The 16,042-nt window shown below is 35.4% G+C and overlaps 1 protein-coding gene across 6 annotated transcripts in view; it reads left to right on the top strand.

The window, feature by feature from the left end:
- The window catches only part of LOC106510491 (uncharacterized), an 883,709-nt gene that overhangs the window by 74,739 nt on the left and 792,928 nt on the right, over positions 1–16,042 (top strand). Inside the window, exon 3 of one of the 6 annotated variants that reach the window (XR_002344549.2) lies at positions 8,938–10,293. The exons of the other annotated variants lie outside the window; for them this stretch is intronic. The gene's annotated coding sequence lies outside the window, so the exon portion shown is untranslated. Of the gene's footprint in view, positions 1–8,937; positions 10,294–16,042 lie in introns of those variants that run through there. 6 annotated transcript variants of the gene reach the window in all.

The following is a 16,042-nucleotide window of genomic DNA, read 5'->3' as shown; positions in this document are numbered from 1 at the left end:
TCATATAGTAGTGTCAAGAGTCTTGTCTTAATCATGACATATTCTGCTTCCATGCTAAATATTTTCTTCACATTCCACTTCTCACTCCTGCATTCAGTCTCCATGAGGACAGGGATTTTTCTGCCTTTTGTTCATTGCTATGACTCAGCACATTAAAAAGGGCTGGTTATACAGATACTCAAAAATACTTCTCAAATTAATGATTTGCAGCAAAAATATCAACTGTGTGGTATATTCCAATTAAATACAAAACATATTTTTAAAAAAGTAATTACAGTCAAATTAAATATAGAATGAAACTCCCTCAAGCAATAGTGAGTTCCCATTCAGTAGAAGTCTTCTGACAAAAGTCATGGACAGAGATTTTGTACTGGACTCAGGAACTTGTATGTGGTACTGGTATCCTGGCAGTACTAGGGAAATGGTCGGAACAGGTGATTTTTTTAAAAAAATCCTCTCTATGCCAATTATTTGTTTACTGTTTCCAAACTTTTATGTTTGCCAACAACATACAAACATATACATGCTTACATGCATGCATACACACACACACACACACGTTTTCTATTCCCCACTAATGATTTGTTCTTATTAAAATGACTACATGGTTTCATGGATTTTTTCAGGATTCTTTTTATGTACCACATGGATGTTTGAAACTTTGTGTATGACTGCCTTTGGCTTAATTATTTTAAATCACTCCGTAACTTTTATGTAATGTAATAAATGTGGACTTTATTTGCTTCTGGGGAAAAAGTTAAATTTTGCATGCATTCATAACTAACCAAAGTACAAAGTAATTAACACTTTTCAGTGCTTTCTGATAAGTGCAGCCATAACATAGCAATTAAGCTCTCAAAATCCACAAAGAAGATACAGAAAATTATAGTCTTTAAATTCTATATTAAAATTTGGGAATCTGTTTTAGAAGTCTGTAGGGTATGTGTGTGTGTGTATTAGGTAAAGAAGAAAGTTCAATTTAGTTTAAAGTTTTAATTAGAGAACCTACAATCAGATAATGCAGAATGATTGTTTAGAATGCACAAATTTGAGCTGAATGATTTTTAATAATAAAAAGAAGTTAGCGTTCTTAATTAAGTATGGAACGAAAGAAGCCTTTAAAATAGTTTAACATGTAAGCTGCCCCCATAGCATCCACCCCACTTCTGTCTTTCACTGTATAATTAATCTAATTGAATGATTACAAATATTTATTCTTTTTTTAAAAAGTGGTGCTCAGGGTTTTTTTAAATTATGTTGTTTTAGTATAATTTGAAGCCATATCTGTCTAAACTATTACATATGATCTAGTAAATATATCACATATGTACTAGACAATCCTGAACTGATTTTGCAATCCTGAACTGGATTGTAGTGGGACATGATGGGGTATTATGAAAAACATTGCTGATTACATACCTATGGATTGTGTGATTTACCCACGGATTAAGAGATTAAAGGGCTATAAATCTTATTTCTCTCCATCTCTCCTATTGCAGACTGTGGTATGATAAGATTGGGGCATATAATTATAGCATGATAATTATAAGAGAATTATTAAAAGTATAATAAAATTATAACCAATTGAAATATGTATTTTTGAGAAAAAAATCATCTTTTAATATAATTTTAGTAGTGATATCATACTAAATACATGACAGGATTTTTTTCTTTTAAAGTTATATCTCATGCCATCCCTTTAGCAATGTGGCTTCAGGTAGTGGGTAACTCTGTCTGTGCCTCCTTAATTTTTCACCTAAATACTGAAGATATTTATGACACTTTAGGTTGTAATGAGAATATTTTACCAAAATACATTGCTTAGATTATTGAATGGTATCTGATACGTTCTGAGTAAATTTTACATAACATTAGCTTATTCTTTATGGTACCCATTTTTGTAGATTCAAATGGAGTTCTTTCTCTAAATCACAATCATGGAAAATCAGAGAGTAAAAAAAATCAGTGAGGGAATTGTAATTAGTCTACTAAAAACTTTGAAACTCAGCATCAGTCCGTATTTCATAAGTGAGAATAACAAGAAACTTTTCCAGTTTGACATTGTGAAAGTTTATCTTTTTTTTTTTTTTTTTTTTTTTTTTTTTTAGGGCCACACTCGTGGCATAATGGAGGTTCCCTGGCTAGGGGTCTAATCGGAGCTACAGCTGCCGGCCTATGCCACAGCCACAGCCACAGCCACGCCAGATCCAAGCCGCATCTGACCTATAACATAGTTCAGGGCAACGCCAGATCCTTAACCCACTGAGCAAGGCCAGGGATTGAACCTGCAACCTCATAGTTCCTAGTCAGATTCATTTCTCCTGCACCATGACGGGAACTCCATGTGAAAGTTTATCTTTGAGTGGGTTATAAACTTCAGAAAACAATTGCTAAAGGTGCTGACATTTGTTTATTTACATTATAAAAAGTTTTTCTCAGGAGTTCCCATTGTGCCTCAGTGGTTAATCAATCTGCCTAGGAACCATGAGATTGTGGGTTCAATACCTGGCCTTGCTCAGTGGGCTAAGGATCTGGTGTTGCTGTGAACTGTGGTGTAGGTCGCAGACTCGGCTCGGATCCTGTGTAGCTGTGGCTCTGATGTAGGCTGGTGGCTACAGCTCTGATTGGACCCCTAGCCTGGGAACCTCCATGTGCCTGGGTGTGGCCCTAGAAAAGACAAAAAAAAAAGTTTTTTTCAACATTTTATACATATATAAAATATGTGTATGTGCATGTCTGCATGTATGTATGGATGGACACACACAGGCACAGAGTTTATGACCTTTTCATAACAGACAGTTTTCATGATTGGACAGTTTCTCCTGCTCTTCTCAATTAAAGAGGGAAAGAATTTGCTATGTGGGGAAGGCAGGAGCAGTACAAATATGTTTTCTCAAAGGTGGTTCCTAGTAATACATTCGTATGGAATATTGAAAAGGTCAATGTAATACAGCATGCTCTCTAATTCTTTGAAAATATGAGGCATTAAAATTCTGATGCCTCATTCAGGTTGTAATGAGAACATAACACAAATTGAACCTATTATTTTGACAGTGATAGTAATGAGAATGGGGAATGAAATAAACTTAATGATACTGAAAGTGACTTTTTATTTCAAAATTTCTGAACTTTCCTTGTTGTCTGTTTGCAGAGGAGAAGCATAATGTACATACAGGTACTAAATTCTTTAAAATAAAAATACCCCCCTGAAAGAGTGGAACAACTTTTTTTTTTTTTAAGTTTATGGCTTGTGTAAAATCTGATTCCTTAAAGACTTGTTTTTCTCTAATGTTGATTTCCATCATGGAGAGCAAATTTTCTGAAAGTTTTCAAAATAAAAGCAACAAAGGTTTATATAGAATTATACAACTTAGAGCTATAAGTGATTAGCTTATTTACTCTGAGTAAATCACGTGAAGACATAAATTGAGAGAAATCCTTAAAGCTATAGTAACAAAGCAGAAGCTAGAACTCAGCTCTCTGGATGCCAATCCTGTGCCTCACTCATTTCCCTTTTCAAATAATTATTAGCTATCTGCTGTTGCCAGCAACTGCCTGTCTTGTATCCATTCATAAAACAAAACAAAACAAAATAAAATAAAACTCTCCCGCTTCTACAAAAAGAAGAGGAATCCCAATATTATCATGAGGATTTCACAGCTTTGGGAAAGCAAAGACAATCCATTCTTCCCTTATAATGTCTTTAAAAACTGTTACCTGTTTGGCTCTATCCAGAGCTAAAATGTTGGCTGGGTACAGACAAGGGTATCTGCTAGTGAATTTGATCAATACAGACAACAAAATTCGATCTCTTTATGCCCAAAGTGTACTTTATACCCAGAGGGTTTAGGCTGATGGGTCCCATTGATCAAAGTTGGGTGGTTTCTGCACGTGGCTAAGCTGTGATGAATGTCCTTTTTCTCTCTAGGTGTGTGTTCCCTGCATTTATTTTTACCTCCTATTTCAACTTAAAAGAGGGGTAAATATGTTTACTTATGAATCAAGATAGGCAGTACTTTCTACTTGTCCCAAGATTATTTTTTATTCTTTCAACTTTATGATTTGGAATCATAATTTCATTTTGTCTCATTCTACAAATAGTGGGCACCAAATTACTGTGAGCTTCGATTCAAAAAAGTGATATTTGTAGGATAGACCTAGAGATTGTCATACTGAGTGAAGTTAGACAGAGAAAGACAAATATATGATATCAGTTAAATGTGGAATCTAATAAAAATGATACAAATTAACTTACTTATAAAACAGAAACAAACTCACAGATTTCAAAAACCAATCTTATGGTTACCATAGGTGAAAACACTGGGTGGGAGAGGGAGGAATTGGGAGGATGGGAATAACATATACACAGTACTGTATAAAATAGATGATGAACAAGAACCCACTATATAGTACAGGACAATCAAGTCAATAGTTTGTAATAACCGTATAGGTTATTACAAAATAACATGTAATAATATATATGTTTTTATATAATAAAATATAATGGACAGTATTTTATTTTATAAAATATATATAAAACAAATATATAAAAGCATATATATTAAACAAATATATATATATTTTATATAATAAAAAATAATGGAGAATAAGGTTAATTTCAAGGACAATACCTTGTATCTAGTGGGCCCTCACGGAAATTATGCTGAATGAATTTGGCCTGTTGAGTAATGGCCTGCCTCACAATTCCCACTTTGTTTCTGTTCTGAGGATGAGGAGAGTTAGTTCATTAATGGAGAAGGTGAAAAAGAGAAAAGCCATTGAAAAGGCTCTATGGGTCAAGAATCATGCTAAGTTCAGGGAACTAAGAGAGGGTTCATGTTTCTAAGATCTAAGAGGATTATATATGTAATAATAGAGAGAAAGAGAGCTGGCAAAAAATAAACAGTTGGAGAGGTAGAAGATTGATGGGGGTTGTGGATCATAAAAAGGAGAACATCTCAAAACTAATGGGTAGCCTTTGAAATATTGTAGATGAGCATAGTAGTGAGTGATCTCATCAGTTTTATCTCCCTGTTTTTAAAAATTAATTCATGGGAATAAAATACAATCCAAAAATATAGCTCATTTCAAGGGACCAGTCCTCAATGCTAAGCTGAAGTAATTCTCAATGACAAGCCTTTGACAGTGCTGGCAAGTACTTATAAGGAAAAAATAAAACAAAGAGATCTTTAATCCTAGATAGAAGGATACAGCTTAAGACCTGGAGATTTAGGGAAGTAGTACTGCATGAATATGAATGAATGGACACAGAAGATGAAGAATCACAGACAAAAATATTATGAGCCTGGCTTGCATTTGGTGTAGGATAGAAACAATTTATAATTGAATCAATTTAGAGAAACTCATATAATAAAACCTTGGGAAGAGGCAATACAAATTAAAAAAAAAAAAAAAAAAAAAAAAAGACTCCCATGATAGTGGGTAGCAGACCAGAAAAAAAAAAAAAAGTATTTCCTTCTAGGTTCCCCCAGCCCTGCTTCCTATTATTTCCCAATGCTCTTTACTCTTTCTTGTATTCAACAATAGTTTTCTGGGTCAAAGTTTTCACAGAGATTTCAGGTCCCTAAGTGTCCTTAACCAGAGAAAACTTGATAATTATTTATGGAATTCTTGAGACATTTTTAATATTTCCAAATTCTAAGGAGACATTCTTTGCTGAAAATGGGAACAAAGATACTTGCCAACATTTTCAGAAGAAATTGTTTTAATTATTTTTTCATGGAGGAAACATTTTGTTTAAATGACGTGAGAGTCTAAAACAACCCCTGCCCTTGGAGGAGCCATTAAGCATCTGGGGTTAAAATCTGGACAGAGGATTGGGGGAACAGTGATTGACATGCTGCAGAATAATACATGTGTTGTTAGGGTGACAGTTTATTTTCGGATCCACTGAGTCTTCTACTTCCTGATGGACTTGTCATTGACAGAGCCAGTTCATGTGCCTCAGTAGTTTTCATGTCACTTTGTTGTTGAAAGTGCACCAGTCTACAAGCATGGAGACCTGTATTCTAACCCTTGCTCAGCAATTTTGTTTGAGAGATAGTGAACAAACCTATTTCTTCTAGTGTCCTCAGTTTCAGCTATCCAATGAGTAGGTTGGATTTTTCCCTCCTGCCCGACTGTGAGTGTAGATACAGACAAACAAGGTGAAAAGAAATTGTCTAGACCAAAAAAAAAAAAAAAAAAAAGGAGTTCCCGTCGTGGCGCAGTGGTTAACGAATCCGACTAGAAACCGTGAGGTTGCGGGTTCCGTCCCTGCCCTTGCTCAGTGGGTTAACGATCCGGCCTTGCCGTGAGCTGTGGTGTAGGTTGCAGATGCGGCTCGGATCCCGCGTTGCTGTGGCTCTGGCGTAGGCCGGTGGCTACAGCTCCGATTCAACCCCTAGCCTGGGAACCTCCATATGCCGCGGGAGCGGCCCAAGAAATAGCAACAACAACGACAAAAGACAAAAGACAAAAAAAAAAAAAAAAGAAAAAAGAAATTGTCTAGACCCATCCTAGACCGCTTAATACAAATACTCATGAGTGGAGCCAAACAGTCAGCATAGAGTAGATCTTCAAAATTATAACACAAATCTCAGCTGGGGATATATATTCCACTGTTAACAATGTCAGTGTTGCCTTCACCACCAAGAACCTTCTCCATTATTCTTTAGCCTTCATACATATTGAAAGCTGTCAACTAATCAACCTAAATATTTTTATTAATATAAATATTGCTCTCTTCTTTTTTTTTTTCTTTTTTCTCTTCCTTGCAGGAATGCTCTTATCTCTGCTTGGAAAGTGCCTGGTTCACCTTTGACTGTCTTCTACTTATATTTTTGGTTTTTAACCTGGGTATTACTTCCTCCATAAAGTTAAGGCGTGGTTAGAAGCATCATACATGTGCCACTATTTCATCCTGTATATCCCAATAGTTCATTTATGATGTATTTGTATCTCCACCCATCTATGTACATTTTAGTGTAATTATTTACTTCTTGGTATCCCCTCAATCTGAGAGATATCTTACTTACAACTATATCTTAAACTCCTAATAATAGGCCTAAAATATATTTGTTGATAGTTTGAATATTGATGCATGCATATCTATCAGCTTTTGATTAGCATAAAGAGCTCAGTGTAATTACTAATATAATTTAAGCAAGAGGGAAAAAATGTGATTTTTTAATTTTGATTCTTAATGAAAAAATATTATTCTTTTTAAAATAAAATATTTAAAACTATAACATAGTCCCTAAAGCCCTAACTTCCTTTATGGGCCACTGAATTCCCAAAGAGGCATAGATTGGAAAACACCAGATCAACCCCGTCTTAATTCCTTCCTGATTATAAAAACCTTATAACATTGTCCTTCTATGAGTGAAGTGCTTTACATATTTTTAAGTGAAAACAATTTTGTGAGAAAATAAACCATTTGTTTTGTTTACTCTGTATTTTTTTTCAATTTTCCAGTAAAGTAAAATAATAAAAAAAGGCAGTAAATGTTTGTTTAATTTATTTATTTTCCTTTAAAAACACAGTCTGACTTCAATACATCTGGTATTGTTTACACGGCAGAAACTAGAATGACAGTATTTCCACTATAGCAACCAAGAAGTATCTACGTGCTTTTTCTAATTACAGTTCGAAGTTTTCTCAGGTGTGTTTCCAATAGATAGATATTAATGGGGCCTAACGCAAATTTTAGCTTATCTACTTTTATTTATAGAATGACCTACATTTTTTTGCTCTGTCAAATCCATGTACTGAGTAGCCAAAATAACAGTTAGTTCATTTGAAAGCTTAGCATTCATTAGGATTTTTTTTTTAAATTGTTTGGTCACTTGGGATCATATAATTCTTTTTTGATGTCCATTTCTTTACAAATATAAAATCAATGTGTTAACTGATTATTGTGAGGAAGCTTTCTTAAATCGTTTCCTAAATACTTAACATTAAGGCATATTCTTCTGATTATCAGCTATTAAACAGAGTCTTCCTGTTTATATTGACCTTGATTTGTGTTCTAAAGCAGAATAGCAGTTAGTAATAATACCTTGTTTTTAAATAGAACTTTAGGGAAAGTAACTAGACAATATTTCCTGTAGAAATTTCTTAAAATGTGCTTATTCACGTATAATAAGTATAAGTAATTTGCTTAGAATAATGCAAACAAGATGTGCATTCTAATGCTGCTTGAGAAAGAAAAAATAAACTATAAAAAGTAAATAAAATTTTAAAATATGTGTGTATGATGAAATATGAGGAAATATACAAATAATGTCTATACAAAGAATAATACTAATAAAATCCTAACGTTCAGGATTTTGCAAAAACAGTAGATATTCATTTTAAAAAATTAAAAGGTAAAGTGTAATGACAAAGAAGAAAAGCATAGCTTAATTTAATATTCATCCCTGTTCCACTGTGAAAATGAAGACTACTTTGTATCTAACTTCTGTTGTGATTTACTCATCCTGGGTGACATATCGATTTTTCTCATTTAATCTTTTTTTTTTTCTTTCTTTCTAGGCAATACCTGCAGTAAATGGAAGTTCCCTGGCTAGAGGTCAAATCAGAGCTGTTGACCTGTTCCACAGCCACAGCAATGCTACATCCTAGCCACAACTGCCACCCATGCTGCAGCTTGTGGCAAGGCTAGAGCCTTAACCCACTGAGCAAGGCCAGGGATGAAACCTGCATCCTTTTGGGCACTATGTTGTGTTCTTAACCCACTCAGCCACAATGGGAACTCCTCTCATTTAATTTTATGTTAGCAGGGTAAATTTATAAATGAGAAAAATGAGGTTAAGAAATACTATAACCTGTAAATGCCAATTGGTTAGTAATTAGTGGTGCACATAATAATCCAGCTCAGCTTCCTCTGCCCCCCAATTCCTAAGATTGACTTGTCATTTTGCCTTGATTTCTTAGGTATGAGAAGAACAAGTGGAATATAGTATCCAACCATCTGTCTTTAACCTGGTCACACAGTGTCATTGTTCTTCATTTGGCTATCGTTGAGAATTCAAGACATGCTTTGTAATTGTCATTAATCAAGAGAGCATTGTGACTAGTGTTGAGATATATAGATACATATATGGAGAGAGAGGAGAGGAGAGAGATCTATATATGTATATCCATCTATATCTATCTATCTGTGTATCTATCTATCTGTCTATCCCAACAGAGACAAAATATATATTAAAAGGTCATTGATCATCAGAGCTTTGACATTGCTTAATTCATTTGCTTCTTGTAATTACATTGTATACCAACTTATTTCAAGATGAGGAAAACACCTCTAACATATAAAACTGGAATTCCAGCTCAGCTTTTGTGATTCCAAGGTTCATGGGGACTCCCCACTGTCTTACCAAGCTCAAACCATTCAGTAACTGAAAACAATATGAAAATGTCTTTGAAAATGTAATCCCCAAGTGTGAGTGTCATTCTGAAAAAGGATGGCAAATGTATTTTTATTATCAAAGTATTACATGAATTTAGACATATCTCCCTGAAAAAGTATTTTCTAATCAGCCAAAAAGTGTTAATATGACATACTTGCAAATTAGGTAGAGAAAGAGAGGTGATAAAACAGAAATTGTGAAATTGTCTAGCAGTCATTTTGACAATATTTTATGGCTACAATATTCATTACAGTGTGGTACCTATTTGGAATATAATAAGTAAAATACAGATTTTTGTCTGATTTTCTTGAGAACTTACACACAATAAATGGTATCTACTTTTACTTACATCATCTTTAGTGTACTGTTATTCTGGAAGCAGTTACCACAAATAAGTAATAGAAACATAGTAAAGTCCTGTGCAGAAAATGGATTGTTAAAAGGGCAACATTTCTTCTCTAATTGTTACCTTTCCAACTTTTCACATAGAGTTTGTACTATACACCAACTGAAATGACAGCAAAGTGCTAGTGAGAAGGGAAGACTCCCATTTAAAGCTTTACAAGTTTGCAGGAATAAACACAATGTGCTGTCTTGACTGCTTTTGCCAGGGGTATATTGTTCTCTTGTTAAATTTCTTTTAGAATCCATTGCCTTGCACCCGGGAATATAGTTGCCAAATAATGTAAGCATTCCAACCCCAAGATTATACTGTAGAACAAGATCAGCCCTTCTTTCTGGCAGACGCAAATAATTGTAAACAAAATGTCCCTGACACATTATTAGTTGATATGAAAATTATTCTTGACATAGAAGACTGAGAATGGGAAAAGCATCCAGTATGTGCAGTGGCAGATTTAGAAAAAATAAATAAAATAAACACCTTCAACATATCCCTTCTACGTCACAACAACAATTTAAATGAAATAATTTCTTTTCACTCTATTCTCTACAGGGCTAGATTAGAGGAATGTATGGAGGGGGATTGTTAATTACTAGATTCAGCCAGATTTGTGCTGGACACTTTATGATATTCAGTGAGTTATAGCATTGTAGTTAAGATAATAAATTTAAGAATCAATCAAACTTAGGTTGGAATCCTGGTTCTTTGACCTAGAGCAATTAAGTTAACCTCTCTGAGCCTCAGTTTCCCTAAGTCTGATTGAGCAATAAGTGTCTTTCAGTATTGTGTTGGATCAAAAAAGACAAAGAACAATGTACATAAGATATTAAATTTAATGCCTGATGTACAATGAGTGATGTATGTATTAATGTAATTAGAGTCAGATGTCATCTATGTTTGGCAATAACTAGTGATATACCTTACTTAGAACATGAATAAGGAACCAAAATCTAATAAAAGTCCTTTAATGGCATCTTGTTTTGTATTTTCAACTGCACCCTAAGTATTTTTTTCCAACATGTTCTCTTTCCTTCTTTCTTTCTCCTTCCTTCCTTCCTTCTTTCTTTCCTTCTTTCTTTCTTTTTTAGAACCACACCCATGGCATATGGAGGTTCCCAGGCTAGGGGTCCAACCAGAGCTATAGCTGCCAGCCACAGCCACAGCCACAGCCACAGCCACAGCCACGCCAGATCCAAGCTGTGTGTGCAACATACACCACAGCTCATGGCAATGCTGGGTTCTTAACCCACTGAGCAAGGCCAGGGATCAAACCCACATTCTCATGGATACTACTCAGATTTGTTTCCATTGCACCACAGTGGAAACACCCCCCAAAAATGTTTTCTATGTGAAGCCATATCTGTTTTGTTGTCTGGTGGTCTGTGCCTTTAATCAACAGTATACATATATCTAGACATATATCAGGTATATATATGTGTGTATTAAATACATTAATATGTAGTATCATATAAAAATAAATCAGTGTTATATTTATGCAAAAATCATACAGAGTGATTGTTGTCAAGGTCTTCCCTCCCACCCATCTTAATTACAAAGTCTTCAGGCTTTTTTCTCCTCTATATACTATAATCAGTGAGAAAATGTATTTTATGTTTGTTTTTGTTTTGTTTCCTTTTAAGACAGAATGGTAATCAAGGTGATGTTCTTGATCTCAGGGAACTTATTTTCAAGGAGTAATAGGGGGCACACAACACTCCCTGAACTGGTAATTTAGTAAAGTCAGTCCAAGTACTAAAAGATGTCATGGGATTGGGAATGAGAGGAAGATGCTTGAGCTTGGCTCATTGAGCGAAACTTTAAGAATTGAATATTTGACATGAGCAGAATTCTGTATGTCTTGGTTGTTCCTTTGGACTTTGGTCATGGGAATTGTGGAGTAGAGAGGGAATAGAGAGAGTAGCAAATGAGGCATATTGGCCAGGGATTGGAAAGTGTCTGCAGAGCAGTCAGACAAATGCAGGGGAATGGGCAGGAAGATGCCAGAGTAGCTATGATATGTGAGAGCAATAGAAGGAAACAAGAAAAAAAAGTATGACTTTAAAGTTTGTGCCCTTACAGTGAGTAAAATGCATGAAACACTTTGAAATGCGGTGACTTTTTTCTTTCTACAATAATGATGTTCATTAAGTTAGGAGTCCGGTACTTGGAGCAGGCTGACTATGTTCAGATAATAGCTGAGACACTTCCCCTTTACACTTTATTTTACTCAGCTGTAGAATGGGAGAGTAAAGTCATGGAACAGCATTGAATGATTTAATATTTGTGAACTGTTTTAAAAGTATTTGAGGAGTTCCCGTCGTGGTGCAGTGGAAACAAATCCAACTAGGAACCATGAGGTTTTGGGTTTGATCCCTGGCCTCACTCAGTGGATTAAGAATCCAGTGTTGCCGTTAGCTGTGGTGTAGGTCGCAGATGTGGCCTGGATCCGGCATTGCTGTGGCTGTGGTATAGGCCAGCAGCTGTAGTTCTGATTAGACCCCTAGCCTGGGAACCTCCATATGCCACAGAAGCGGGCCCTAGAAAAGGCAAAAAGACAAAAAAAAAATTGTTCCCCAATTTCACAAAGCTGTCATAAATACCACACAATACTTTCAACCATCAGTTGTATATAATTTCATTACATAAAACTCAACATTATTTGGTTTATAAATGTAACTACCCAATAGCTAGTTATAAACCTAGAGGGAGAAGAAACTAATTAACAATATCATAAATGCAAAAGAATACAAGGAGAGCAAGGCAAAACAAAGGAGTTGATGATCCATATTTTAAAGGAGTTTTTTTTTCTTTTTAAATAATGAATATTAAAGAAAAATCTTTTGCACTTTGTAAATCAAAATTAGACTTTTTATAAGTGCTATAGATTCAGTTTCTTATATGTTTACTTAATACCTAGTGTCTTTTAGACTCTCTAAGGAGAGGAGTGATAAATTCATGGTCTCAATCCTCTAGGGATCATAGCTTTGTCAGGAAGAAAAAAAACACACACATAACACTACATGCATAATTAACGATGTTACAGTATGATGAATGCATTTTAAAGATATGAATAAACAGTTCTGAGAACATAGAGATAAGAACAATTAATAACATTCTTAGAGGGGAGGCATATGAGTTTGGCCTTGAAAGGTGAATCTGGTGAAATAACCCAGTGGAGAAGAAAGAGTGAAATCATTACAGATAGAAGGCTGAGCATGAGTTGGGGCCTGGAGGCACAGAGAAATTGGGGAAAACACTGATGTGGGGGAAATGAAAGAAATAAGCACAAAACTAAAGGTTGTCTATGCTGTGCCAGGGATATTGAACTTTGTTCTATTCACTTAGGTGAACCATTCAATGGTTTTAATAAAGGGCAGGTCATAAGTAGATTCATCTATAAAAACAATCATTCTGGACATCCTGTCTAGAAAGGACAGTCTAGGCATTTGAATTTCTTGGCCAAGAATATAATTATTCTGGGTGCTATCAAATAAGGTCTGTACATTCCTTTATAGATACTCTATAAGGTGCTCTGCATATTTTCATTTCATCTAAACTTTTTCCATAAAACTATTAAACAGAGGTCATCATTATTCCTGTTTAACACAGGAGGAAACTGAAATTCAAAGTTTCAGTATGTACCCCAAAGCCACATATATGATAAACCTCTGTATTTTGTGTCTATAATTTAGATAACACTCATTTTGAAATAAGAAGTCTGAACAATCTGAAAATACATAAAGAATGCATACAGAGGCCAAAATATTGTTTTGGCTATCATTAAAGATAAATAAGTTCAGATGATGTGGCGGTTGATTAATTAGTCAGATGAGCTTGCTACTTCTTTATCCCAGAATTTTATGGGAACTCACTCAGTCCCAAACAGGTCTAGATAGGGCAGTAAGACTAATCACCTGGAGAAGATCAGCCTAGGTAAGATGGCTTGATAAGATGGTAAGCCTAGCTAAGATGGCTTGAAGGATCCTCAGACACATGGAGGCTTGCGTCCCAAGGGGAAGTAATACAATGTAGGGCTGAACATTGCAGTTCTTCCAGATGTCATTCCAGGTTCCCCAAGATAAAGAGTACAAAGGAATGGAGAGTACTCACAAGGGTCACAACAGTGGAGTCCCCATACTGGAAGGAAATAAAATGCAAGGGGACGAAGCATTTTACCCACTCCAGCAGTCTTTGAACCCGTTTAGTCACTCTGGACTCCATGACGCTTTCCTCATGCCCACTGATCTTAATTCTGGATCATTGATTCTCATTTTCCTTCTCCCTCAATCCCAAAAAGACCTTTGAGATAAAAAGCAAGCCAAAGACTTCTGGCTAGAGGACAGCTGAGTTTTGGAAAGAGTAGTTAGTTTTTGAGTTTCTGCACTTAGGAGTTAAAACTCCTGCAACACTGTTCCAATGTAGGCATTAGGCTAAGCATGCTGGTTAGAGAAAAATGCACTGTAGTCTTTTTGCAAAAGCATTTTCTGAGTGAAAGCTATTGGTGAGCATTAGGGCTACCCAAAAGGGAAAGTACTGTGTAGCCTGCTGTGCCTTTCAGAGGGAGGTTTTGATGATTCTTGAAAAGAAAAAAATATCAGTGACTTTGTATAGTTAAAATTTTAAATCTGGGCATTCCCATCGTGGCTCAATGGTTAGCGAACCTGACTAGCATCCATGAGGACTTTGGTTCAATCCCTGGCCTCACTCAGTGGGTTAAGGATCCGGTGTTGCCATAAGCTGTGGTGTAGATCACAGACACGATTAGGATCCTGTGTTGCTGTGGCTGTGGTATAGGCCAGCAGCTACAGTTCCCATTTGACCCCTAGCCTGGGAACCTCCATATGCCACGGGGGCAGCCCTAAAAAGACAAAAAGCCCTAAAAAGACCAAAAAATTTAAATCTGGTGTTAAGTTTCTGTGTGGACTTCACCATTTTGATGGGCCAGGAGGGTCAAATTATATCATCAGTGATGTCTTCATGACATCACCCAGGGAGTTAATCAAATGAAGACCTACTCTTCTTCCTAAATAATTATACCTCTATGCATATCTCAGGCTGCCTTCGCTGAGAAAATTGTGTTCTTTTTTTTAACTTAGCCGCACAATGAACTTGGTGAAATGTGCACAATAAAAGAGGTTCCTATTTTGAGCTGCTTTTTAACTAAGAGTATTTTATACTACTGCACCTCCATAGTCTTTAACACACTGACATTATGTAAATTAAATATGTTAATCCCCAACTCTATGCAATCTTCTCCCATTTAAACTTTTTTTCCCCCTTTTGTTACCAGAGAGGAGAAACAAAAGAAAAAAAAAGGAGGATGTAAAAAAGACTCCTGCCAAAAATAATAGCTATGTTCAGTGTTTTCCTTGGTTTCTTATTGTTTAAAATGTGCTTTTCCTGCCAAGGTCCCGTTAAAGTGCATTACCTGCACATGCTAATAGACTAATTAAAATAAATGAATGAATAAATAAAAAAAAACATTTCTTATAAACTTTTTTTTACCTTTTCTGGTGAACTTGGAGTTAGAGTTTTTCTGAACTTGGAATAATCAAAAAGATGTCTTTTGCATTATTGCTTTCTTATCAAGAAACTCTTCAACTCCCTATCTTCATTATAAGCCTCGGAGTGGATGGTGCTCCATGGAATTAGGAGGAAAATGCTATTTAGAAACAGTAAGCCTACATCAGAAGCTTGGCTGTGCAACCTTGTTCTTAGTATCTTTCAACATCTCTGTATCCTTGTTTTCCTATACATAAAATGGTTCCTCAAAAGGAAATTATAAAGAAGAGATGGTGGTTTTGACAAGACTTTCCTTTCATTAATCTATGCCTGATATACATAGTTTTATCTGATGTAGCATTTACTCTAATAATTTAGCCCAGGTCTGGAGTGTTAGAGGACTTGAGACAATGTTCATAACATGGATAGAATTTTGAGGATTATTCATAGGTTAGCTCATGGAGGTCTCTGATAGCTGATCTGAACTATGGCTAGGAAGAACTTGGCCGAACTATCCATGTCCCTGATGTCCTAAGTAAATAAGAGAGCTGTAACCAAGCTGTAACCAAGCTGTGAGGCAATTTATTGGATTCTAGAAAGCTATCCCTGTTGCCTAAGTGTTGCTAATAAAATTTAATAACTATTGGGTATTTAATAAGTGTCTAAGAATACACTTAAAAACTAATGCTTAAAATGTCATTACAAATTGGACAGGTTACACAGT

This window comes from Sus scrofa, chromosome 6 (assembly GCF_054392235.1).
Source record: "Sus scrofa isolate SSC_HxYL_T2T_F1_AM1 chromosome 6, Sscrofa_HxYL_maternal_Yorkshire_Landrace_v2.0, whole genome shotgun sequence".
Taxonomy (NCBI): Eukaryota; Metazoa; Chordata; class Mammalia; order Artiodactyla; family Suidae; genus Sus; species Sus scrofa.
This window is presented reverse-complemented; position numbering and strand designations above follow the sequence as displayed.